Here is a 25,998-nt window from a genome sequence, read left to right as displayed (position 1 = left end):
TCTGTATTTAGGCACACATATATTAAGGATTGTTAGGTCTTCTTAGAGTATTGCTCCATTTATCATTATGTAATGCCCTCTGTCTTTATCCTTGGTAACTTAAATCCTGAAATTAATATAGCATCTCTTGCTTTCTTTTGATTAGTGTTAGAATGGATTTTTAAAAAATTTTTTAAATGTTTATTTTTGGGAGAGAGTGTGCATGTGCACAAGTGAGCAGGTGAGGGTCAGAGAGAGATGGAGAAACAGAATCTGAAGCAGACTCCAGACTCTGAATTGTCAGCACACAGCCTGATGTGGGGCTCAAACCCACAAACTGCAAGATCATGACCTGTGCCGAAGTCAGACACTTAGGTGACTAAGCCACCCAGCTGCCCCTGGATTCTCCTTTTCTATCCAATTACTTTTCAAATGTGTTTTTTTTAAGGTAAGTTTCTTGGGGCACCTGCCTGGCTCAGTTGGTAGAGCATGCAACTCTTGATCTCAGGGCTGTAAGTTTGAGCCCCGTATTGTGTGTAGAAATTTTAAAACTAAAATTTTAAAATTAAATACAATAAAATCAAATGATTTTCTGGTAGACGATATCTACTGGGTCTTGTTCTTTTATCTACATGATAATCTCTGTCTTTTATTAAGACTTCTATTTAGACTTTTAGTGTTGAAAGTGATGTTAATTATACATTTAGACTTTTGGTGTTTAAAGTGATATTAATTATACAGTTGGATGAATGCTTACCATATATTGGTTACAGTTATTTTTATTCATTTTGCCTTTATTCTTAGATACTGTTTTGTCTTTCACTGTTTTTCTGCCTTTTTTTTTGTTTTAATTAAGCATTTTAAAGATCCATTTTCTTTCCTTTACTAGCATGCCAATTATACTTTTTAATTTTCTTAGTGGTTTCCCTAGAGCTTACAGTATACATTTACAACTAATACTAGTCTGCTTTCAAGTAACACTATATTGCTTCATATGTAGTTCATACGTAGTACACATACATTATAATAACAAAATATTCCTAATAATTTGAGAATTGTTTCTTGTATAATTGCTATTACTCACTTCACCTGTATAAGCATATGTAAGCATGTGTATATGTGTGTGTGCGTGTGTGTGTATGTGTATATAAAATAGAAGACCTTATTGTTATTATTTTGAACAAACTTTTCTGCTGGATCCATTGAAAAATAAAAGTTTTAAATTCACTTTTTAAAAATCCTTCTCCAGGGTGCTTTCATTCTTTATATCAATCTGGCTTTCTAAACCAGTATCATTTTACATCTCTTTGAAGAAATTATTTTAACATTTCTTGCAAGAAAGGTCTACTGGAAACAAAATTTCTCAATTTTGTTTGATAACACCTTTATTTCTGCTTGACTTTTGAAAGGTAATTTCCCAGGGTATAGAATTTTAGGTTGGTGTTTTGTTTTGTTTTGTTTCTCTCAACACTTTACATGTTTCACTCCATTCTCTCGTTGCTTCCATGGCTACTGCGAAGTAGGATATATTTCTTTTCTTTACTCCTCTATAGATGAAGTGTTGTTTTCCCTTGACTTCATTCAAAATGTTTTTTCTTTATATTTGAGTTTTGGTAGTTTGATTATGATATGCCTTGGCATAGTTTTTTGGCATTTATCTTGCTTGGTATCCTCTGAGCCACCTGGTTCTGTGGTTTGGTGTGTGACACTAGTTTGTAGAAATCCTCATTCACGATTAATTAAAATACTTCTTCCATCCTTTTCACCCTCTTCCCCTTCTGGTACTCCCATTAGGCATATATTATAACTTTTGTACTTGTCCCACAGTTATTGGATATTTTCTTTATCTTTTAGTCTTTTTCTCTTTGATTTTTGTTGTGATAGTATCTATTGGCATATCCTAAAGTTCAGAGAGTCTCCCTTTAGTTAAAAAAAATTGTTTTGATGTTTATTTATTTTTGAGAGAGAGAGTATGAGCAGAGGAGGGACAGAGAAAGAAGGAGGTGAGAATCAAGCAGGCTGCAGGCTCTGAGCTGTCATTACAGAGCCTGACACAGGGCTCGAAACCACAAGCTGTGAGATTATGACCTGAGCTAAAGTCGACACTTAACCAACTGAGCCACCCAGGCACTTCAAGTCTTCTGTTAGTTATATCCAGTCTACTAGTGAGCCCATCGAAGACCTTCTTCATTTTTGTTACAGTGTTTTGGATCTCTAGAATTTTTTTCTTTAGAATTTTCATCACTTTACTTCCCTTACACATCTATTCCTATGTACTGTACTTTTTTTTCCCATTAGAATCTTTAGCAAATTATTCAGTTTTAAAAATGTCCTTGTCTGATAATTCCAATATTCTTGCCATATCTGAGTCTGATTCTAATGCCTGCTCAATTATTTCAAACTGCAGTTTTTTTTAAAAATTTTTTTTATCATTTAATAAGCTTTGTAGTTTTTACTCAATAGCTGCATGTAACCTACCGGGTAAAAGAAGAACCATAAATAGGTCACACTACTAATGTGTTGGTATAGTGTTGGGAGAGGAGGAAATGTTATATTCTTCTTTGATTAGGTTTAAGAGTTTGGCAATCCAGGGCCCCTAGAATATTAACTTCACAGGTGAATTTCAATTCCTCCCCACTTTGGGCAGGATAGGATGTCAGGGTGGTGGTAGTAGAGTATGTCTCTTCCTTTACATAGAAAGAGGGAGCTGGAATTAAGTATTTTTCTTGCCTCATGTGTGTAAGGTTGTGATAAAACCTCAGAAGGGTAGGCTCTGACAAAATAGTTTCTCTTGAGAGCAGGCCTTACAAAGAACAGAATCCTCTGGTGTATTTCATTATGTTTTCTTTTCCTCTCCTCCTCCTGGAAGCTTAAGGGAATGGAATTTTTCTTTGGTCTTCAATGTGGGAACCTGACTGAGCTTATGAAAGTGAAACTCCAAAAAGTATAAGAACCCCCAATAATTTGGCCCCCACCTAGGGTTTTTACATCTCAGATGTGTCCCTTCTGAGCCTCTAGGAATTCGTCAATTACAGTTCAGGTTTTTCTATCCCGGTACTGGTTCTCATGGAGGTTTCTGCTTCAGTAAGTCGTGTTTCTCTGAATCTGCCTGGCTGTCTCTCCAGTTTGGTGCAGCGGTTCACCCTGTGTACTCACTCGCTTCTCTGACAAATTAAGAATTCTTTTTGACTTTTCAGTTTCTTCAGTTTTTTACTTATTGTTAGGATAGAGTGACAATGTCCAGGCTCTTTACATGCCAGACTGGAAACTGGAAGTTCTGCTTTAATTCTGTTAGGTGTAGTTTGACCCTTGAGAGTAATCCTACTTTGAATAATATAAAGAACATGTCTATCTGCCTTTCAACATCTACTAACATTCGAAACACACAACATAAATACTTATAACAATCTTGTATTTAGGAAACATATATTTAAAGGATCCTTCTTATAATAACTATGTTTACATCTTCTTTAATAACTACTTTTCACAGTGAAACACTTAGGAAACTTCAGAAAGACCACCAATCGAGGTAGCTCACTGACCGTAGGATCACTGCCATACTATACATTAAAACATTGGAAGATAAAATACTTTTTTTATGTGTTGTATTTAACAACAGCTTCTTCACCATGTGACCAGTTGGGACTTCTATTACTGAGCATTGAGTAATGACTGGGTGGCACTTATTATATAAAATAACTGATATGCTGTTCTTCTGTAATCTCTTATAAAGCAGTTAAACAACACACACACACACACACACACACACACAGGGCCAATTAACTCAATTGATGGCTAATTTCAAAGCTCATCTTTCAGGGGCGCCTCGGTGGCTCAGTCTGTTAAGCATACCACTTTGGCTCAGGTCATGATCTCAAGGTTTGTGAGTTCAAGCCCCGTGTTGGGCTCTGTGCTGACAGCTCAGAGCCTGGAGCCTGCTTCAGATTCTGTGCCTCTTTCTCTGCCCCTCACCCATTCACTCTCTGTCTCTCTGTCTCTTTCTCTCTAAAATAAATAAACATTTAAAAAATAATAATAAATTTTAAAAAGCTCATCTTTCAGAATACAGTTGTGATCAATAGTTTCTTTGGTTTATGTTCATGTCCTCAGGAACTATCAGCATTTCTTTCACAGTTGATAGTAGAGGTTAAGAATATGCATTTAGAATTTCATGTAATTTTTCTGAGTTCTTTGTCCTTGTCAAAGAAAACTCATTGGCTCTCTTAATTATTGAAAGGAAAATACATCTCAAAATACTTGTCATGAGTTGTTTTGCTCTTAAAAAAGAATATGTACCTTTAGGAAAGATAAATAATAGTTTGCTAAGTGAACTAAAACATCTCAGATATTTAAGTAATAGGTTTCTCCTCTACAAGAAGAAAAGAGTGAACCAAAAGGGGAACTTTTCAATAAAAGCAAGAAAGAATTTACTAAATTAGAAGCATGAATCTTTATAGTGTTAAGATATTTATATTCCTGATATCTGTATTCAGATTAAGATATTTGTGCATTTTTGTGAAAGGTCAATTAAAATTATATCATCTAGGTGATTGTAGAAAATAAAATTTATTTAGTATAGTTTGTTGCCCCAAATTGTCAGCTAATTCTAGTATATGACAGTTATAAACATATATGACTTTCCATAAATAATTTGAAATTGTTCCTAGAATTATGAATAGTCAGATGTATGAAGAAAATTAGGAAAATTCTTTAGGAAACAAGTTTCCCTATTTCCAGAAATTTTCTGTTTTAATAGGAATATGATGCTTCCAACTTACAGAGAAACCTTTTTAGGTTGTTTATTGGATAGATTGGAATCATGGGAAGGGTGGCAATTTGAAGGGGTGTATCTTGAGAGAAAATGTATCAGTGTTTGTTTGTTTGTTTCACTGCTATAGAAGCCCATAGATATTTCCTAAAGAGACCAGAGAGTTGAATATGGAAAATTAAGCTTATGTTGAACACTAACACCAAGGAACAGTTTCCCCACATTATAAATCCTGTGATATTGAAAATAATTCAGTATAGGGGCGCCTGGGTGGCTTAGTCGGTTAAGCGTCCGACTTTCGCTTGGGTCATGATCTCGCGGTTCATGGGTTCGAGCCCCGCGTCGGGCTCTGTGCTGACTGCCAGCTCAGAGCCTGGAGCCTGTTTCAGTCTGTGACTCCCTCTCTCTCTGACCCTCCCCTGCTCACGCTGTCTCTCTCTCTCTCCTAGAAATAAATAAAACATTAAAAAAAAAAAATTCAGTATACAGACTCACAGTATGTGTTTTCCACTGTTACTTTCTGAAAAGGATTGATGGATAAAATTACTGGTGAGACTGATTGTATGATTTTCTTATCAGTCATTTACCCAGCATGTAGGGGATAATGCATTGTTTCCCATTATTATATTTTAGTTATAAAAATATGTTATACAATCTGGGCTAAATACATGACTTCACCATACATTAACACTACCATTCACCAAGAAAATTGCTCAATACTGCAATAGATATACAGAAAATATTGGAAGATACTAATTTGTGCTTGGAGGACTAATTTAAAACTGTCAGGTCTTGGTATTAGCAGTTTTCCTTTTAATTGTTAGTATTTTTGAAACAAAGTACTTTGAAGAGGGCATTAATTCTGTCAAAACTAAAGAAAGTCTCCAGATATTATGTGAATATTTACAGATTATACACAACATATATACATGCATATTTTCTCTTCCAGTGATACTTGTTACATGCTTGTTAAGTAGGCTTTCATTATATTATCAGCCAAGGAGAGAATTAATGTTTGGATTGACTGATTATCCCAATTCCTGGGGTGATGGGAAGGGCTTGGCACATGTTTCCTCTCTGAACAAAAGTATAACTGAAGGAGGCAAGACAAGTTCCCAGTAAGGATTTAGAGAAGCAAAACTTCAGCTAAACTTACAGCATCAGTTAGGATACTTCTGATTGTAATCAGGAGAAACTGTAGCCAAAGTGGTAGGGGAAAAAAAAAAGTATTGGCTAAGAGAGGTGAGAGTAGGACCAAGTCTCCAGTATTGGTTGCTTGGGCAGTGGCTCAATCATATCATCAGGAAGCCATGTACTTTATTTATCTTTTCTTGGCCTTCGGAGAAGATTGGTTTCCATGTGCAGTGGACGGAATCAATACTGCATGTTTCCTTTATCATATTAGTGGAGAGATATAGTTGGACTTCATAATGTCCCTTTGAAAAGCAAAATGATAACTTTCTCAGAAACTATGACAAGAGTTTTTTCATATCTTCTTGGTCATCAGTATCATGTGGACATCTGATACTGGGCTAGTACCATGAGACTAACTTCAGTCCAACATGCCTTACTCCATAAACTGAGTTTGGTTCTTCAGATTGCATTGGTGCTATTCAATAGGTGAGAAATTGAATGAATAACAGGAAATCAATGTTATTGTTACCCTGCAAGTTTATTTTCCACCATTACTATTTCCAGAATTTTTTGTTCTTCAAATTAGAATATCATTGCAGCCAACTTACAAGGGTAATTCTCTTATGTAATTCATTGGGTAGAATGTAATTGTGGAAAGAATGGCAGTCTGAAGGGATATGTCAGTCCCACTTTCTCAAAGCCACCTCATCACCCATATAATATAAAATAAGGAATTTAGAAGGGAAAAGTAGCTTCATGACAGATTTCCTAACCTCCATCAAACAGTTTCTATATGTATCTTCAATTTAGAAATATTGCAGCTACACTTGGTTGAAAATTATAATTGCTGTTATAGTCTTGTAGTTCTGGAAGCCCTTATTACAAAAGACTTCAATTCTCTCTAAAAAAGGAGAGGGGGAGTGCAATTGGGTGGCTCAGTTTGTTGAGCATCTGACTCTTGATTTCAGTTCAGGTCATGATTTCAGGGTTGTGGGATCAAGGGATCAAGCCCCATGTTGGGCTCTGCAATAAGCATGGAACCTGCTTAAGATTCTCTTTTTCTCCTTCTGCCTCTCTCTTCCACTTGCATGTGTGCACGCTCTCTCTCTCTCTGCCTTTAAAAAAAAAAAAAAGTCATGCTTTTTTTTCCTGAAGTTCATCAAGGCCTTCCATTGCTTTCAAACAATATTGAAGACCTCTTGTGGTATGGTATACAGTAGTATCATATCAAGCTGACACTAGGTTGCTTGAATTTTATTACATGATACGAAAGCAGAAAGAAGATAATATTAATAGTGACAATGCTGTTCTTCAATACAATGGGGTAAGATGGAGCTTCAAAGTATTAATTCAGGGGCATGTTGGTGGTTCAGTTGGTTAAGTGTCTGACTTTTGATTTCTGTTTAGGTCATGATCCCACAGTTGTGAGCCTGGTGTCAGGCTCTGAACTGGCACCCCCGGAGAATGCTTGGAATTCTCTCTCTCTCTTTCTGTCTCTGACCCTCCCCTACTCACACTCTCTTTCACTCTCAAAATAAATACATATACATGTAAATGTATGTATATATACATATATATGTATATATTCAATTAAGTTTGAGTAATAAATATGTATCAGCAAAATCTATACCTATGTATTTACAGACATTGATGAAGAGAAGTTCATGTTTAGGTGATCAAACAAGTATGATGATGACTTCTTCAATGGTCTTGAGAAAAATAACTGAAGAATTAACCACTAAGCTATGAAAACTTAGAAGCATAGATTTGTCTATACTTGACAAATATAAGTGCAATCTAGGAAAAGATAGCCACCTGTAATCTTCAGTAGTTTGTTGAAATATTCCAAGGGGAATTGGAGTATTTAAACTGAAGTATTTAATTTCAACATATCCTTCCATGAAATTATATCATCTAAATTACTGGATTCATTATATAGGTTTACCTACATATTACTATGTTGGACTATCTAAAACAATGGACTGTGCATTTTATGGTTCATTGGAGAGATATTAATTAAGTACAGCGAGAGAGCAAGTGAGCAGGGGAGAGGGCAGTGCGAGAGAGAGAGAGACAGAGAGAGAGAAAGAGAGAGAGAGAGAGAGAGAGAGAGAATTTTAAGCAGGCTCCATGCTTATCACAGAGGCCAATGCAGGGCTCGATCCCACAACCCTGGGTTCATGATATGAGCCAAAATCAAGAGTCAGACACTCAACTGTCTGAGCCTCCCTGGTGCTCCCACTGTAGAGATTTTTAAAAGGATGTTTGGACTACATTCGGTTTTCTCTTTATCTATTAGCTATAACAACAAATTACCCATGAAAGAAACACTCTCAATAGTCAGAGTCTTTTTAGAACCCGTCTTTCCCTGGTCCTTCTTTCTTAAATACTGGTCTCTCTGCCTTGTGTTGCATATTTCTTTAAAAGACTGAAACTCTCAATGCTTAAAAAAAATAAATGTAATTTGTCCTTGAAAAAGTTGTGGAGGCTTCCAGGACTGGCACTGGACTAAGTAAACATATTTAGAGCTTTCCAATTCTTACTGAATAAACAGTGCATTTGCTACAAAAGAATGAATCCATAACTGTGTGGAGGAAGTAGGAAGGAGAATAGAAAAGCAATAATGCTAGTAAAACTTGTTAGAATAGTACAAAATTAGGATTTGTCATTGGAAAAAATCTAGAAGCTCAGAGTAATGAGTTAGTGGGAACATGAATCAGTATAGCAGTGGCTTTCTAAAAAATTACTAAAAATATTCAGTTTTTTAAATGTGTGCATGTAAAATAAAAGTGTTTTTAAAAATGATGTTAGAATTAAATGATCTGATACTTTTTCTAAACCCTAAGTAATCATTTACCACTAAGCCCGGGATTATGAACCTTATTTTGTATATCATAGGGTTATGGAGAACAGTTAGGAATAGTTAATTCAAGGAATATTTTTTGGCATTCAGTTTATTTCTCTATCCCATTCTGCAGCTGGTTTTGTCAATTGATATGATCTCATCATGCTTACAGAACTTTATTCCGAAATGAAGGGCCTCTTTGGAAAGAGCCCTGCACAATAACAGAAGAATCCCAGGCCTATATTTATGGACCTAGTATAGACTCCCATTTACGCATGCTATTGGATTGACAAATACACTGAACATTTGTCAGTACAAGATGAAAACATGTAATAGATCTCAGATAATGAAATGGAAATCAAGGAAGAGAAGATAATCTTTTAAAATTATAAGTCATTACTAAATTTGAAAAAAAAAACAGCTATTCATTCAAAATACAAAAAAAGACTGCTATAAATATGAGACACCATATAATAGCTGAGTTTTTGGCAATAAGTATAATTGTTTAAATAAAAAAATAAAAGACTAAAAAATGAAATTAAGGAAATGATCTAAGACATGTGATTCTTGCAATGATAGGCTGAAAGCATACCCATTATCTTTCAAGGAGAAGAAAAAGTAATTAGAAATCAGTAAAGGACCAAATACAAAGAAAGTAAAATAAGTTCTGATTTAGAGTAACTGTTGAATTGTTCATGAGAAATGTATTTATTTGCTATTTTCCTTAACAGAATAGTTTAAGATTTTTCCTTTATTCCTGTACACATCACTTGTTCTGATCTTAAAAAAAAAATAATGATATCATTTCTGTTTTTATAATTAAATTATAGTTAAAACATAGGTGGTTTGCTTATACAAACTGATTATGTATGCACATGTGAATATCTCAGCTATGATAATGTTCTAATATACTGGACAGCAGATGGAATTAAGAAGCAGAGAAAACTGGGTGAAAAAGTGGCATGATTCATACATTTGTTCTATTATGGATATTCAAGATTTAGGGTAATGTGTTTATAATTAAAATAAAATAGATATTTAATATATATTTTAAAATCATAAAATGTAAAGTAGGCATAATTTTATTATTTTATTTTATTTTTATTAATTTTTTTATTTTATATATAGAGTGCGAGTAGGGGACAGGGCAGAGGGAGAGAGTGAGGGAATCTTAAGCAGATTGCACACTAAGCTTGGAACCCAATGTAAGGCTTGATTCCAAGATCCTGGGATCATGACCTGAGCTGAAATCAGGAGTCAGAAACCGACCTGACTAAGTGCCCCAGCTGCCGGTAGGCATAACTTTAAAATATTGAAAGAGTTTGGCATATGGGTGGATTAGTTGGTTAAGCACCAACTTTGCCTCAGGTCACCATTCACAGTTCATGAGTTTAAACCTTGTGTGGGGCTCTGTGCTGACAGGTCAGAGCCTGGAGCCTACTTAAGATTCTGTGTCTCCCTCTCTCTCTGCCCCTCCCTGACTCATGCTCTGTCTCTCTGTCTCTCAAAAATAAATGAAAACATTAAAAAAAAATAACAACAAAACAATATATAGGGAGGAGAATGAGAAATAAATGGGGTATAAGATTAATTGAGTGAATTCTCAAATTTTAAATAGGAGAGTTCATAATTAATATGTAAAGTTAGTAAATCAGTAAGGGAATGTGTACTTGAAAACCCCAAACCAAAAATGTTAAGCATGTTTAGTTTGTGGATTAAGTCTGAGAGTCAGAGATGACATGGTTGGTAGTAGAATTGGTTACTTTTCATTTTTTTTTTTTTTTACTCTTCTAAAACACTTTGAATTATTTGAAAACTGCATTCTTATATTAATGTTATCTGACCCCTGATTTAAGAACGTTGAGGAGGGGCATGTGGAGGAATGGATCATTTTCCATTCCATATTATTTGCACTGTTTTAATTAAAGGAAAATACAGAAACATTATCAACTAATATTTTCAGCATTTAAAATGTAACATTCCATATCAGTATATTAAATGTTGTTCCCTTCCCTCTGTTACACAAGTCTCTATTTCCACTCTCACTGCTCATATCAAAATACTCCTGTGTGCCTTCAACTACCACCATACTTGGCATTTCATTTCTAAGACAAATAGCCACCCAATAGCTCTTTAAGGAACACAGTGCACAAGAGAAAGACAATAATGTTACAGGAGTGAGAAAAGCAGGAAATGTTCTATGTTTAAATCCTACTGTGTGCAATTTCCAAGGAGGTGGTTAGTAACAATTTCAGGAAGAGTGCTGCCCTCTTCCTGGTCTCTTTATTTTTTTTTTTCTTTCAGAATAAATTCTACCATCAAAAATGTACCCTTTTGGGAAACTGTACATAAAGTTTGATCAAAAGTCATTATCAGGAAAACCACTTCCCATTTTATTAGCTGAGCCAGTGTCACCCAAGTAAATAGCTCTTACTTTCACAGAGAATTGCTTTTGCTGCCCCAATTACACTATCGTAAATGCTTCTGGTGCTTGAAACCAAAGCTGTTATTATTTAAACATTTGGAAAAATAGTAATATGTTCAGCCTAAAATGATTGATAGAAACACAGAGGAAAAGAAAACCAAAAAGCTTTGGAATTAAATTAAGATGATCATTTGATAGCAAGCATATTGTGTAAAAGAAAGCCCAAGTTAATAATAATTTTTGATCATTTTTATATAGAAATTATGTGAAACTTGGAGTGAGACTTATGTGGCATATACAGGGTTTAGGATTGTAAATCATGAGGCCATATTCAAGTCCAATCTATGTTATTATTATTTAATACAACCTTACTCTCTTCACTTCTTTATGTTGCTTTGTTTACTTTTCTGGGAAAAAATAGAAACTAATGTATATGCATCACTTTTAAAAAGAATTATATAAAATGATAGAAATTTTTTTCTGTGCAAATAACTCCCAGGCCCACTCTAACTTCCCAGAAGAAATAATGGTTAAAATGTTCAAGTTTAATTCTTCTGATAGGCATCACTATTTTAAGGTGACATAATATATTTCTATTTCTATTTCTAGATGCATCGATAGATAATCCAGCCTAAAAGCACAGAATAGGGTGCACGTACATCATCTCCTATTTTTTCCCTTCTACCTATTTCTAGGTTTTATTGTATATATTAGTTATCTTAAGGTCATTTTCATTATTATAAGTCATTTTCCTTCCTCTTTATACCTTTTGGTTTTCATTAGTTATATTTTACATTGTCATGATTTATAATGTTTTCATTAAAACTTTTAGCGTCAGAAGGTAAATGTAGCACTGCATTTAATTGTGTAACATGTGTTGCAGTTTCTTAGCCTTGTGCAAATCCTTTCCACCCATCTGGAAGTTCACCTCTTGCTGCAGTGGACATTTTCTGTGTATACTGAAGTCTGCTCTCTTTAGGAGCATGCACCTCTCTGTTCTTCCTGGAAGCTTTCTCTTGAGCCATGAAGTTCAGTCAGCCCACTGAGAGGGTAGCACCAAATTGCTGGGATTTAACATCCCCAGCAGCCCTCTGTCAATAAAATTGGGAGTTGGTGGATGAATATTCAAAGAGTTTATCTTCAAGGAAACGAGTCTGAAAGGTACTCTACACCATTCCTCTGAGGGTTTCTACAGGGACTAAACGTCCAGGTGGTCATAGCAGTGTCCTTTTCAATGAGGCACCACCCCTGGTTGTCTTTCTCCGTTCCGTGTCTCACTTTTCAAGCCACCTCATTTGCTTTTCTTGGGATCATGTCCCACATAAACCACATTCAACCAGTTTTGTATCAGGCTCTATTTTCTAAGATGCTTAACTGAGAAAGAACGTTTTAATAAAAGCATTGCCTCTAAATTAATTCTAAATACAGAAAACAAAGTGCATATATACACAGAAATGCACACTTAGCAGAGGAACAAATATTGCTTATTATTGGAATTATATATTAGGAAATAAAATCTATTGATTGAAATACATTTGAAGACATTTATTTTTAGAACTTAAAGTGGCATGAATCCTTTTAAAACATCTCTTGTTTCCTTCAAGTTTTGGGGGTTTTATAAATTTATTTGTATGCCCCATGTCCTTGTTAAGCAACAAAATATTTAGACATCTTTATGGGAGAAAGCAACAACCTAATAATCCTTTGTATCATATTTTTAAAATGAGAAACGGATCTATTAAATACCTTGCCTAAGGTCATGTGAAAGACAACTAATGAAACCAGGAAGTAGGATACACTAAAATCTCTGAGTGCTTGTCCACAGTTCATGTTTTCTTTTCCTTTTTTCTCTCTCTCTCTCTCTTTTTGGGGGAGGAGGGGTTTCATTTAATTTATTTTGAGACACAAAGTTACAGTAATTTATAATACTGTAATTTTGGTAGTTTATGGTTCTGTGGAAGGTGTATATTCCATCAGTTATGAATTATTTAAATTCAATATTTAAATTATATGTGAGGAACTTCTGGGTAGCTCAGTCTGTTATGCATCTGACTTCAGCTCAGGTCATGATCTCATAGTTTGTGGGTTCAAGCCCCACATTACTCTCTCTGCTGTCAGGTGCAAAGCCTGCTTCGGATCCTCTGTCTCCCTCTTTCTTTGGATTTTCCCTAATTGTGCTCTCAGAAATAAACATTAAAAAAAAAAAACAACAAAAACAGTATTTTAAATTAGATTTGGAAACAACTTTCCAGACCAGTTGCAAAGGAGTTTTGTTCTTACTCTTTATTGGGAAAACCCCAAGATAACTTCCTGACATAAGGAGAAGGAGGAAGAGATATTCAGATGTAAAACATGATGGATAGTTAGAGACATAGTTCTGCTCTCACAGTATATATGGCTGCACATTTTGTTATGCCTTTTGTTGCAAAAGCATAGAAAAGTAGCATGTTGTATATAAGGACATCGGACCATCTTATGATCCACTGTTCCATGTGCTGGTGCAGGGGTCTTTAATTTGGACAGACTTTGGTACCTGGAGCCTTATCTTACCCACTTTTGTTTCTTTGAGGAAAGTTATGTGGCCTGGCTTTTGTGTTTCTTCTTTCCACTAAATTTTTAAAAATGTTTATTTATTTTAGAGACAGAGAGAGAGGGAGAGCGAGAGGGAGGGAGGGGGGAGACAGAAAGAGAGAGAGAGAAAGGGGGAGAGGTAGAGATAGGGAGACCCAAAGCCTGCTTCAGAGCCAAAGTGTGACACCTAACCAACTGAGTCACCCAGGCACCCCCCACTAGATTTTCTATATGATAATAAAATGTACTTATAGAAAGACATGTACATTTGCTAAAAGAGAAAGGTAATATACTTTCTGGGTCCATTACTTAGTAAAAGTAAATTTTAAATTAACTTTAATTTTATTTTCTTCATTTTTTTATAATTTGCAAAGTGACAGTAAGTGCTATTACATTTTTTATTATTGAAGTATAGTTGACATACAACAGTATATTAGTTTTAGGTGTACAACATAGTGATATAACAATTCTGTATATTATTCAGTGCTTGCTGTGGTGAGAATAATTACCATCTATCCTTATACAACATGACTACAATATTATTGAATACTCTCAAAACTATAAGACATTGAAAAAAGAAATTGAAGATGACACAAACAAATGGAATGGCATACCATGCTCAAGGATTGAAAGAGTTAATATTGTTAGGATATGCATACTACCCAGATTACAAATTTAATGTAATCCCAATCAAAATACCATTAACAGTTTTCACAGAATTAGAACAAATAATCCTAAAACCACAAAAGACCATGAATAGCCAAAACTATCTTAAGAAAGAATCCCACTGCATTTCAGACCACTGGGGCTGGGAACCCAGCACACTATATTAGGGTTGACCCTGTTTTTCTCAAAGACAGCAGTCATAATATGTAGCATCCTCCTTTGAATAATAGTGGTTTAAGGAATCAGTAGCATATTAAGTCTTTTTATTATTAATATGTGTTTGTTCCATACACCTGTAAGATAAAGTCAGGACAGCCATCAGTCTAGGTTACATTTCTAGGAGTCTACACACACTTGCCTTAAATATAGGTGGTGCTTCATATTTGTTGACTGGAGCTGAATTTACCAATTCAGATTATTAGCAGTTGATCATTAGGATTGAAGCTTCCAACTTTCATCTTTTATTATTCATCTTCTTTGACCTGTTTTTTCCCTGTGGGTGGTATTATTCTCCCCAGATTCAGATACATCAGTGAGTTTTTCCTATCAAAATCAGTTAAGAAACTTTAAAAATAAACTAGTGTCCTGATTCTAACCTAGACTGGTTAAAATATAATTAAAATACAAGTATTTTCCAGAAATATTTTTTTTATAGCTTCACAGCTCATTGTAATGTACAGTCTGAGTCAGGAATCAGTGATATAGATTGTTAGACAAGATCTACCCATATCCCATATCTGTTTTGATTACAAAAATCTTCATTCTCAGATTGTATTGTACACTCTCTTGCTTCTGAAATTTTTGTCCTCTTTGCTAGACATACCAGGAATTGCCTTTATTAAGGGTTGTATATAGGTGCTCACTGCACAAATGTTGTATGTATATTTGATTCCATTTTAGAGCTATTATTTTCACAATGTACAAGAGATGTAGAGTCTTTAGGAGGATGACTTACTCAAGGTAAAACAACTAATTATTGTGTTATGCTTTGAGGATTTTATTGTTTGCTTTCTTTGTTTCTTTTTGATTGTATCTTAAGTGTCTCTTCCACAAATAATTCTTGAGCCTTTCTTTCACTAATAGCAGAAAATCTCCATGTTGTCTTTTTCCATTGTATACCCGATAAAGAACTGAAACAATTGTTGATCTTCTCTTGTTTTGATTTTAGCTATATAAAGGATATATTCAGTTTTGTCTAGGACACCCCACTTTTGCATTGAACTATCTCCAGGTTTTTTGGAACATAGAAATAAGAAGAAAGTAAGATACAGGGAGGATAAATGACTTGTCTAAAGTCACAAAGCTTGGCGAAGGCAGAATTGAAACTGTGTCTCCTTTATTTTTCTTATGAAATAACTCAAACATATGTACAATAATATTTATAAAAATAAAATAGTCATATTCCCACTATGCATTTTAACAAAACCTGACATATTTGGCAATATTTCATTCAATTTTAAAAGAAATGCTCTATTATAAATGTCATTAAAGCCCTTTACATTCACATTCCTTTCTTCCTCCATTCCCAATAATACAAGATCTCTTAAATTTGATGTTTATCACCAGGACATATTTATTAAAATAATATTCATTAAGTTAATAATGGTCTCCACATTCTCTTTTTTTTTAAATTTGCCTCTGATTTTATTTATATACTTAACAATGCAGTATTTCAGCAAATTTAACTCCCCACTAAACAGCACTTACTATGTTTGCTTTTACTTTTTTATTTGTTTGCTTTTTTAGCCAAAAAATTCATCTCATATGCAATGTTCAATTAAATTTACTCCATAACACTTTCAGTATAAGCTAAATATTAAATTACCATTTGTATTGGATTCTAATAAATCTTGATTCTCTTATTTCAACTATTCCAATGACAGTAAAACTTATTTCCTATTCAGTAATTTTCTAGATTTGTCTTCATCTTTCCTCTATGATTTTCTAATATAAAATCAATTTTAATGTCTAAAAATGGACTTTTCCATGGCCTGACACTACCTTTTTAATCACTCTTTCTTCATTGTTTACCACTGCTTTTTGTTTTTGTTTTTGTGTACCACTACTTTGAATGCTCTTACTGTTTTATTCATGCTAACAATTAGGACATACTGGTATATTCTACTACCCATGCCTCTGTTGCTACTATGTCTCTCTGAACCATGCTCTCATCTTATCTCTGATTAGAAATACTTCCATCCATTGCTGTTACATTCTGGAAAAAAATTACAATGACCAAATAATTTGGAAACTCAAGGTCTGATTTTACATTTGGAAGAATATTTATCTAAACTGATATTTCAGAGTATTGTTGTGAGATGAGTTTTCCAGATTTCAGTGGCACACCACCAACTCCACTAGAAATATTCTGATGTATGCTTTTACTTACTTACTTAACTTATACCCAAGTATATATTTCTTCCTCTCCCCAAAATAGAGAACTTGTATAAACTCACTAATTCTTTAAGCAGGCTTGGGTGATCCTTCAGGAAATAAAAACAGTCTCCTTTCAAGTCCACTGCTATTACTGCACATGTACTAAATAACAAAATATTGAAACATATACCTAGACCTACAAGTACCTAACTTAGCATTCATGATATTTAATTTTTCTCTTCTGTTACATTCAGTGTAAAAGAGTAGATAAATGAAAGATAAGGTAGCTACTAACTAAATAATATCCTAAGTGACTTTTGCTACTATCATGATTGTGTTATATTTCTATTTTTTTTTTTTTTTATTTATTTCTAGGAGAGAGAGAGAGACAGCATGAACAGGGGAGGGTCAGAGAGAGAGGGAGTCACAGACTGAAACAGGCTCCAGGCTCTGAGCTGGCAGTCAGCACAGAGCCCGACGCGGGGCTCGAACCCACGAACCGCGAGATCATGACCTAAGCGAAAGTCGGACGCTTAACCAACTAAGCCACCCAGGCGCCCCGATTGTGTTATATTTCTAGAATGAAGAATCTGAGAAGTCATAAATCTCTAATCACTATCTACAGTGGATATTAGCTGTCCTGAATTTCTGAGTTCCTTTAGGCAAATGTCTAACTATTGAGTTATTGTATACTTTATTAGAAAAGCAGAAATATTGTTTAAGCTCATGATGCATGGTTTATAGACATTCTAAACAAACCAAAAATCAACCCAACCCATGCAAAACAAACAAAACTGTTTTTTCTAGTCCTGAGGCTTTTCTATTAATGATGGTACTTAATCTGTAGAAATCAAAAGAAAACTTATTTTTAAAAGTTGAAAATGAAATTGTATCAGAAGAACGCCTCAATATTGTCTTTATGGTAGGATTATGTGTTGGGGTCAGATGGGGAAGGAGTGTAAAAGCTTGTGTGATAAGTTTTAGCTGTAGAATGAAGATCTACATACTGTACTGATGATTCTAAGTGAGAAATGGTATCCCAGGTGATTAGAGTCTCAGTTGCCAAGGGAAAACAACTGTGTCTTAATTATTAATAAATAGGATTACAAATGTTGATGAAAATCACCCACACTGAGGCAATTTCCAGCATTGGGTTGGGTCAGATGATGTTTCTGCTGTCTTTGTCAAATTAGACAGGAGGCCACCCCCAGCAGCAGGAGGCAAAACGATATTGTATATACCTCAAAAAGAGGCAGTGGAGACAAGGAAGGCTCTGTGGTGTTTGGTCAAGCAGCATTCATGTAATTGGATCTGGGGGCTTACAGCTCTAATGCACTCAGTGACAGGAGATGATGGAGGCCCATCTGTGCTGGCCAGCTAAGTTGATCAGATCAAGAAACTGCTGGTCAGTTTTATGAGAGTGACTCAGAGTCAAAAATTAGGTTGCTGAAAATTTCCATCCATCTAATATGAAGACAGAAGGAAATCTGTTGCTGTATGAATGTGAGTAAATGTATTAAGTATATTAAGAGGCTGTCTTAAAAGGCATAAAAATTTTAACTCATTATTTTGTCAAAAATATATTCTCTATATAAAATTTTTGAAACATACTCATTTATTCACTATTTCACATTCTAATTCCCTGATCCTTTGTCTTTCCATGATATAACATAGCAAAGTTGTAGTGTAAGCCCATAACCAGACAGCCTAGACTTACACCACTGATAGTATACCCTATGTAATTTTGAAACATGTTTAGTTTCTCTGTACCATATTGTCATCTTTAAAAAGGGGCTCATAGAATTCTTACATTAAATATTATGTCTTTATGTCTTATTGAATACTTGTAGCACTTCAGGTACATATTACAAGATTTCTTCACAGAAATGCAAACATTGTTATTAGTTTAGCAGTGTTAGGAAAAAATTATATCAGATCTGATTTTGCCCCATCTAGCTTTATGTGATCTTTCTGATGAAATCAGCTAAAGAAATAGGGGCATGTACTCATTATCTCCTTCATGCAAATACATGAGTCTAGTGGCATTCTCTGAGCTACTGGGTGCATCAGAAATAGTTGTCATTGTTAAGGAGCAGTGTTAATTCTTCATGCTCTCTTCTCTGTGTAATTTTTATTTATCCTGTTATTATTCCTGCCATATACAATTTACATTATCTAATGTTCTCATGCTGTCTTCTTCATCTTTCCTTGAAACCTACTCTGAAAACTTTAAATTATCCTAAATTAGGTATGACCAATGATGGTTTAAATGTGTCACAAGGCTACTGGCCCTTAAGAGTGTATAAAGTGTTGGGGCACCTGGGTGCCTCAGTTGTTTAAGCAGCTGACTTCAGCTTTGGTCATGATCTCACACTCTGTGAGTTTGAGCCCCACATCAGGCTCTGTACTGACAGCTCATAGTCTGGAGCCTGATTCAGATTCTGTGTCTCCCTCTCTCTCTGCTCCTTCCCCACTTGCACTCTGTCTCTCTCTGTCTCTCAAAAATAAATAAATGTATTTTTTTTAAAATAAAGAGTGTATAAAGTGTCAAATGGAAAGGATACAATTGAGAGAACGGAGTCAGGTGTCTGTTATAGGATGTCACAAATTCTTCAAAGTATAGGACTGCTCTCTCTCCACTGCTTGCCTTTGAATGATCTACCACTGGACCGTACCTACTAGTTAGCCAGCTTTGTGTCAACATGTTAGAAGCTTCTCCCTCACTACAGGGTGTATAGTTGGCTAACTCTTAAGAAGAATAAAGGAAAAAGGTATAAGAAAGATTGTTTCTTTTCTTCTTTTATAGTGTTGCTAACTTCCTCAGAGATCTGAGGTGATATTCATAATATCCATATATATACCATATATATGGTATATCATATCTCTCATTAATTCCCTTTAACATCCTTTTGTATAATAGCTACTTTTGGAGGTAAGGTTTATTATTTTCCATAGTTTATTTTCACTCTGTCATTCCTTAGTGCAACTTGATAAGCTCACTTGGTTCAGAATATCTGTTTTCTTACCAACGAATAAAAATAATTCAATAAATGGGAACAGATATTTGTGGATCCTCTTTCATTTGCTCAGCAACTTTTCCTTAAAAACTCTCAGTTTGGGGTTTCCTCATGTTCAGGCTGCCTGGGTGCAAGTTTAACTCTATTGATTATTATATGTTGCTCAGAGCATTCTGCTCTACATTTAGCAGACATTAAGATATCTTGGTGTTTCCATACCCCAGAAATCACCTATGTGAATGAGTATGGACTTTGTTAACCAACTTGAAAGTACAAAATCAAGAATAGTGCCTTTCATCTAGTTACTACTTTTTAAATTTTAATTTTAATTTATTTTTGAGAGAGAGAGATTGAGTAGGGGAGGGTCAGAGAGAAAGAGAGAATCCCAAGTGGGCTCCATGCTCTCAGCACAGAGCCCAATAGGGGCTCAAATTCATGGAACTGTGAGACTATGACCTGAGCTGAAATCAAAAGTCAGACACTCAACTAACTGAGCTACCCAGGCACCCCAACCATTTTAAATAAGGGACATATTGTGCCAGAAATGCCAAAGAGGAAAGGATTTATTGATCATTTCACCTAATCACCTTATCATATGAGCAACTTGAGGCTCAGACATCTTAAAATATGCTCCTTTTTTTAACTTACAAGAGACTACTTTGAAAAAAAATAAGTAAATGTTTACAGTAATGAATGAATACCAGTTATGTTGCATTATTATATTCCTTTAGGAGTTTGAATTAGATCATCTCCCTCTTTTTGATTATTTTGTCTTAATCGGTGCATTCTTCTTTTTCAAATGAGTTTCATTAGGAATAAATTATCCATGGAACTCATGTGTATATAGTAGCTAAATCTCTATTCAGTTAATTCAGATGACTTCTTCCCAGACATCAGATGTCAAATTAGGTCAGGTTGGTAATAATTGGATCTAATTAGCTTTCCCACAAGCTGTTAATTCCCTTACCTGGAGCCAAATAGTCAACTGGTGATAGTCTAACTGCCTGTGTGAATGTACAGTGTCAGCATGAGGAGCAACAATATTGTTTGCCATTGAAATATGAAAATATAAAATTTACATTTTTATTATTGCCAAATAATATTGAAATAACCAATCTGGATTTGATTCCTTGGTAATAGTAACAAAAATGTATGTGATAATTTTTGTACCATGTTCCCCCTTTAAAGGATAGTATATAAAAATAAAATGTAGAGTATTTTATTATCAAAGATTAATTTTTCTGAACATGATGAGTTTTTCCAATGTAAAAAGCAATAGGGCTTATAAATGACATAAATGAGACAACAGTCTCTCAGAACATATTCAGTGTAAGGAACTAAACCCAGTTATACTTGGCAGAAAATAAATAACCTTTTGACAAAATCTGCTATATTATTTTGTAAGTATTGTCATTTTTTTCCAACTGGATTACAAAAATTTTTAAAAAACAGGTTAGAGGGTGTCAAACTTTAGAAAGATGAATGAGAATCTTGATTAATTGAAGTAAAAGAAAGACTTACCGACTAACCATACATGATTTCATCTACTGCTAGTTCCTTAGCTTTTTATTCCAAATTTTAAATTTCAGCTCAATTTAGGTCAAATATATATTCCTGAAAAATCAGCTAGGGAAAAAAATGAAGATTTGTGATCATTGGGATCCTTCTGTCACTATAAAGGCTATTCCCAGACAGGGGAGGCTGTTTTGCAGTAGATAGCTAGCCCCAGTAGAGGTCAATCTGAGATACCCTGGTTATATTTAATTGTGGGGAAGGGCAACTTCTTGGAATAAAATGTGGGCTGGGGTCATTAAGAGTCATTGCAAACCTAATTTTGGTCTCAGTATGTTTTCCATCAGCTCAAATCTGAAACCAAATCTGGGCACCCTTTTATTAATTTTGAAGATGTGGTTTTATATTTAAAAATGGTGCCAATGTTATCTCTAATGATATGTATAACTGAGCATAAGATTCTATGTTTTATAACTATAGTAGGTAGTGCTGTGATCATATCAAAGAACAAACAGTCATACTTAAATCCTTATAGTCATACATATCACTCATGGGTTTGAAAGTTTGGCTGGATTTGAAATGAGATCATTAACACACTCAGTACTCATAGCAAGAGAGAAGAGGAAAAAGATTTATAATTTATCACAACAGAAGAAATAGACTGATTGCAAAGCAGATTTGGTGTATTTACCGGACAACATAATTTTTTTTAATTTTTTATGTTTTATTGATTTCTGAGAGAGAGAGAGAGAGAGCATGTGCATGAGCAGGGGAGGGTCAGAGAGAGAGGGAGATACAGAATCTGAAACAGGCTCCAGGCTCTGAGCTAGCTGATAGCACAGAGCCTGACGTGGGGCTCAAACCCATGAACAGTGAGATCATAACCTGAGCTGAAGTTTGACGCCCAACTGACTGAGCCACCCAGGCACCCCCAGACAACATAATTTTTAATGGAATGCTACTCAAAGGTGTAAAATATTCAGCTGAAAGGAATAATTAATTATAGAGAATTGATAGAAACTTAGGATATTTACATATATCAAATAATATAAAATCACCCTCTAGTAAGAGATACCAGACAAATCTTGGGTAATTACATTTTTTCTTATTAGTCTTCATATAAATGTTTTTACTCATTTGTGGTTTTACAAGACACCATTGATTTATATTAAGAGACATTATAAGACTCATTGTTTTCTGCTGTAAGAAATGTGTTTAAGAATTACTGCAAATTCCTTATTATGAGGTTGTTTGGCGAAATATATTTCTGTCATAATACCATTAATAGTTATTCTTTAGTAATTTGTGTGATTTTTTATCATTAAACACTCTAAAAATATTCTACTGATCTGGTCTTCCTATTTGGATTGCTGCTAAAAATTCAGAGACAAAATAATCTAATATCCCACATCGAGAAAATGTATAAGTCAATGTATTTATTTCTATTTTAAATGAATTCCTGTCTCTTTTCTATTACTGTTCATTGTGTTAACCTATTTTCCTTTTCATTTAATCTTTGATAAACTCTCTTGCTTTGTTTCAAGTATCATACCCTGTCCTAAGTCTTTTCTAGATCACGACGGGATATACATAAGCAAATGTAAAACATTACACACCTTTGGACAACTTGATTGATCTCCTTGGACTAGCTCTCTCATTTTCACAGCAAGGAGTTCAAACTACATTGATTTGTCTAGTTCATTTGAGACTTAATCTGTTATTAGGGATGGAGTAAAGCAACAATGATTGGGGCCAACATTGAACTACTGAAATAAGGGAACCCTTTAGTTAGAGCACATTTTAGTCAACACATTGGGAGTAGTAAGAACATAAAACAAATCAACCAGTAGTGCCTGCTCAGGAAAATGAGAAAACTTACAACCCAAAATAGATTTTGGCAGATATTGTTAGATATCATAAATTGAACAATTAAGAGGCAGAACTATTCAAAATAGCATTTTAACTGTTATACTGAAATTCTTATGTGTCTGAGGCTGTGACCAGTCACAAAATTCTTTTAAAATAATTCAGATCCAACTACACAGTTTGACATTCTGTTTAACATGAAGATCAACCCTTGTGCAGGACTCTGAACAATTCAAAAGTCTTGTGTAGGGAACCTCATAAGTATCAAGCATTCTACATCAGTGAGTAGGTTAAATTGCTCCTCTCAGAAGGAAGATTAGGAGCCAGGACCCTTATATTTTTTTAACAGTCAGTTCTGCTCTCTATTAGATGTCTTTTCCAATCTATTGAAGAGGCAGTCTACATAACAGGCACACTTCAGAGATCTCAAACTTAGAAAAGTTGTCATCTTTCTCAGTGTATGTCAGTTTCCATCAGGAAAAGCTGACAGGATGCTACTCATTATATAACTGGGTACAGCCATTCACTGGTGTGAGCATTCCTTTTAAATGCCTGATTCTGAGTGTCTGCCATCTAAACTTTTTTGGGGGATTTAGGCAAAGAACCTTGTGTTCCTTTATATTTGAATGCACATCAATCAGCTTTTAATCAAATAAGTATTGAGTCAATTGAGGCTGAAGATCTAGTACTTTCAGCATACTTACTAATTTGAATTATTTAAATTCTTTTAGTTTTTCATTTTTAATGTTTTTTAAATAAAAGAGTAAAATGTTCTACAAAGAATTGTCCTACAACATACATTTCTGTACATCTAGCAAAGGTGTGTAGGCTAAACTGGCTAATATGTACCATGGTCTTTCAGAAGCCTACTGATGTAGTCATTTATCAGAGGTACCTTAGAGATGACACTGTACAGTGTGAAAATGCGAGTGTGCCTTATGGTTAAGGACAGTCTTCACATAATCATGTAAACATTTGAGTTACCTTTTGAAAATTTCTAAACCAGAGGAATAGATTTAGAAGACTTGGGGTCTCAGATTGCAGTGATAAGGAAGACTATAGTATTTTTTTTTTCTATTATGAACTTTACATAAAGAGACATTATAATAAGTTTTGTACATTTTGGATGCATTGTTAGCACCAAGATTTTTAACCATATCACTAACTATTAATACATTTAGTATTTTGTATAGTAAGTGCACAAACTGGTGAAGGCCACTTTTTTCTAATTGGTCACATAACTACTTTGCAATATAATGTACAAATATGGGAGGCACACTTCTCTTGTTTTAATCTAAGATTTTGTCATTTATTGGCTGTGCAACTTCAAGGAAATTATGTAACCTCTGTTTCTCAATTTTCACATTGTTAATTGATATCATTGATAATAATGGTAATACTGCTAGATAGATATGGAGATTAAGTATGTTAATGCATGTTTTATCAAAAGGAAAATGGTTTAAATATCAAAATCATACTATCTTTTTTCAAAAATTTGGAACTAAAATTTCAGACAAAGGACAAAATTTGTACAAGATTCAGCTGAGAGTTTCTCAACATATATGTCAAAGATGGTCTGAGATTGTGAAGTAAGCAACACCAGGAATCTGTCTCCACCTAACCAATAATTACATAGGCAGAATTTGCAAATTGTGGTTAATTTTAGTCACCTTCACTGTTATTACAGTATACCCATCCACCACACCCAACTCTCTGGCAGTCAGTTATGCACATGTTCCTAGAACAGCTTTTACATAGCTTGTGAGACTGACAATGGGGAAAAGAATTGTTCCCTCCAAATATTGGGGATCCCTTCTTTGATTATTGATTGTTGCTTTTGATCACAGAAGTACAAAGATGGAACTTTTTCACTGTTGTAAGCCCTACCCTTCTGTTTCTGACTGAAACGGGGTGTTAAATGTAATATCCATAGCAACCACAAAGAATATAGCTATAGAATATATACAAAAAGAGAAGAGAAAGGAACTTAAACATTGTATTATAAATATTCAACTAAACACAAAAGAATACAGTAGTGCAGGAAGTAAGGGACAAAAAATCTATAAGGCATATAGAAAAAATATCATAATAAATCCTTTCTTCTCAGTAATTAAAGTGTAAATGGATTGATCTCTCCAAAAGACAAAAGATTGGCAGAATGTATAAAAACAGATGAGCCAAGAATTTATTGTCTGAAGAGACTCATTTGAGGTCCAAAGACACAAAAAGATTTAAAGTGAAATGATGGAAAATGATCCTCCATGCAAATAGTAACCAAAAGAGAACAGGGGTGGTTATACTCCTATTAGACAAAATAGACTTCAAATCAAATAAGGTTACAATAAACAAAGAGGAATATTATATATTAACAAAAGTGTCAACACAGCAAGACAATATACCAATTATAAACATTTACACACCTAATGACAGACCATCAAAATATATGAAGCAAAAAATGAGAACTAAGGGAGAAATAGACAGTTTTACAATAATAGTTTGAGACATCAATACCCTAATCACAAGAGTGGATAAAATAAGCAGACAGAAGATAAGTAAGAACATAGAGAACCTAAACATCCTGATAAGCCAACCAGATATAACAGATATAAATAGAATACTCTGCCCAAGAAAAATAGAATATGCATTCTTAAGAGCACATGGGACATTTTCCAGGATAGATTATACATTAGGCCACAAGTTAAGTCTCAGTATAACTTAAAAGATATATACCATAATAAGTATCTTCTGTGACCATAATGGAATGAAGACAGAAATCAACAATAAAAACTAGAAGAATCACAAATGAGAGAGGGCAAGATGGCAGAGAAGTAAGGAGCTC

The sequence above is a fragment of the Hyaena hyaena genome, unplaced genomic scaffold (genome assembly GCF_003009895.1).
Source record: "Hyaena hyaena isolate Hyena2069 unplaced genomic scaffold, ASM300989v1 scaffold_225, whole genome shotgun sequence".
Classification (NCBI taxonomy): Eukaryota; Metazoa; Chordata; class Mammalia; order Carnivora; family Hyaenidae; genus Hyaena; species Hyaena hyaena.
Note: the sequence above shows the minus strand (reverse complement) of the source record.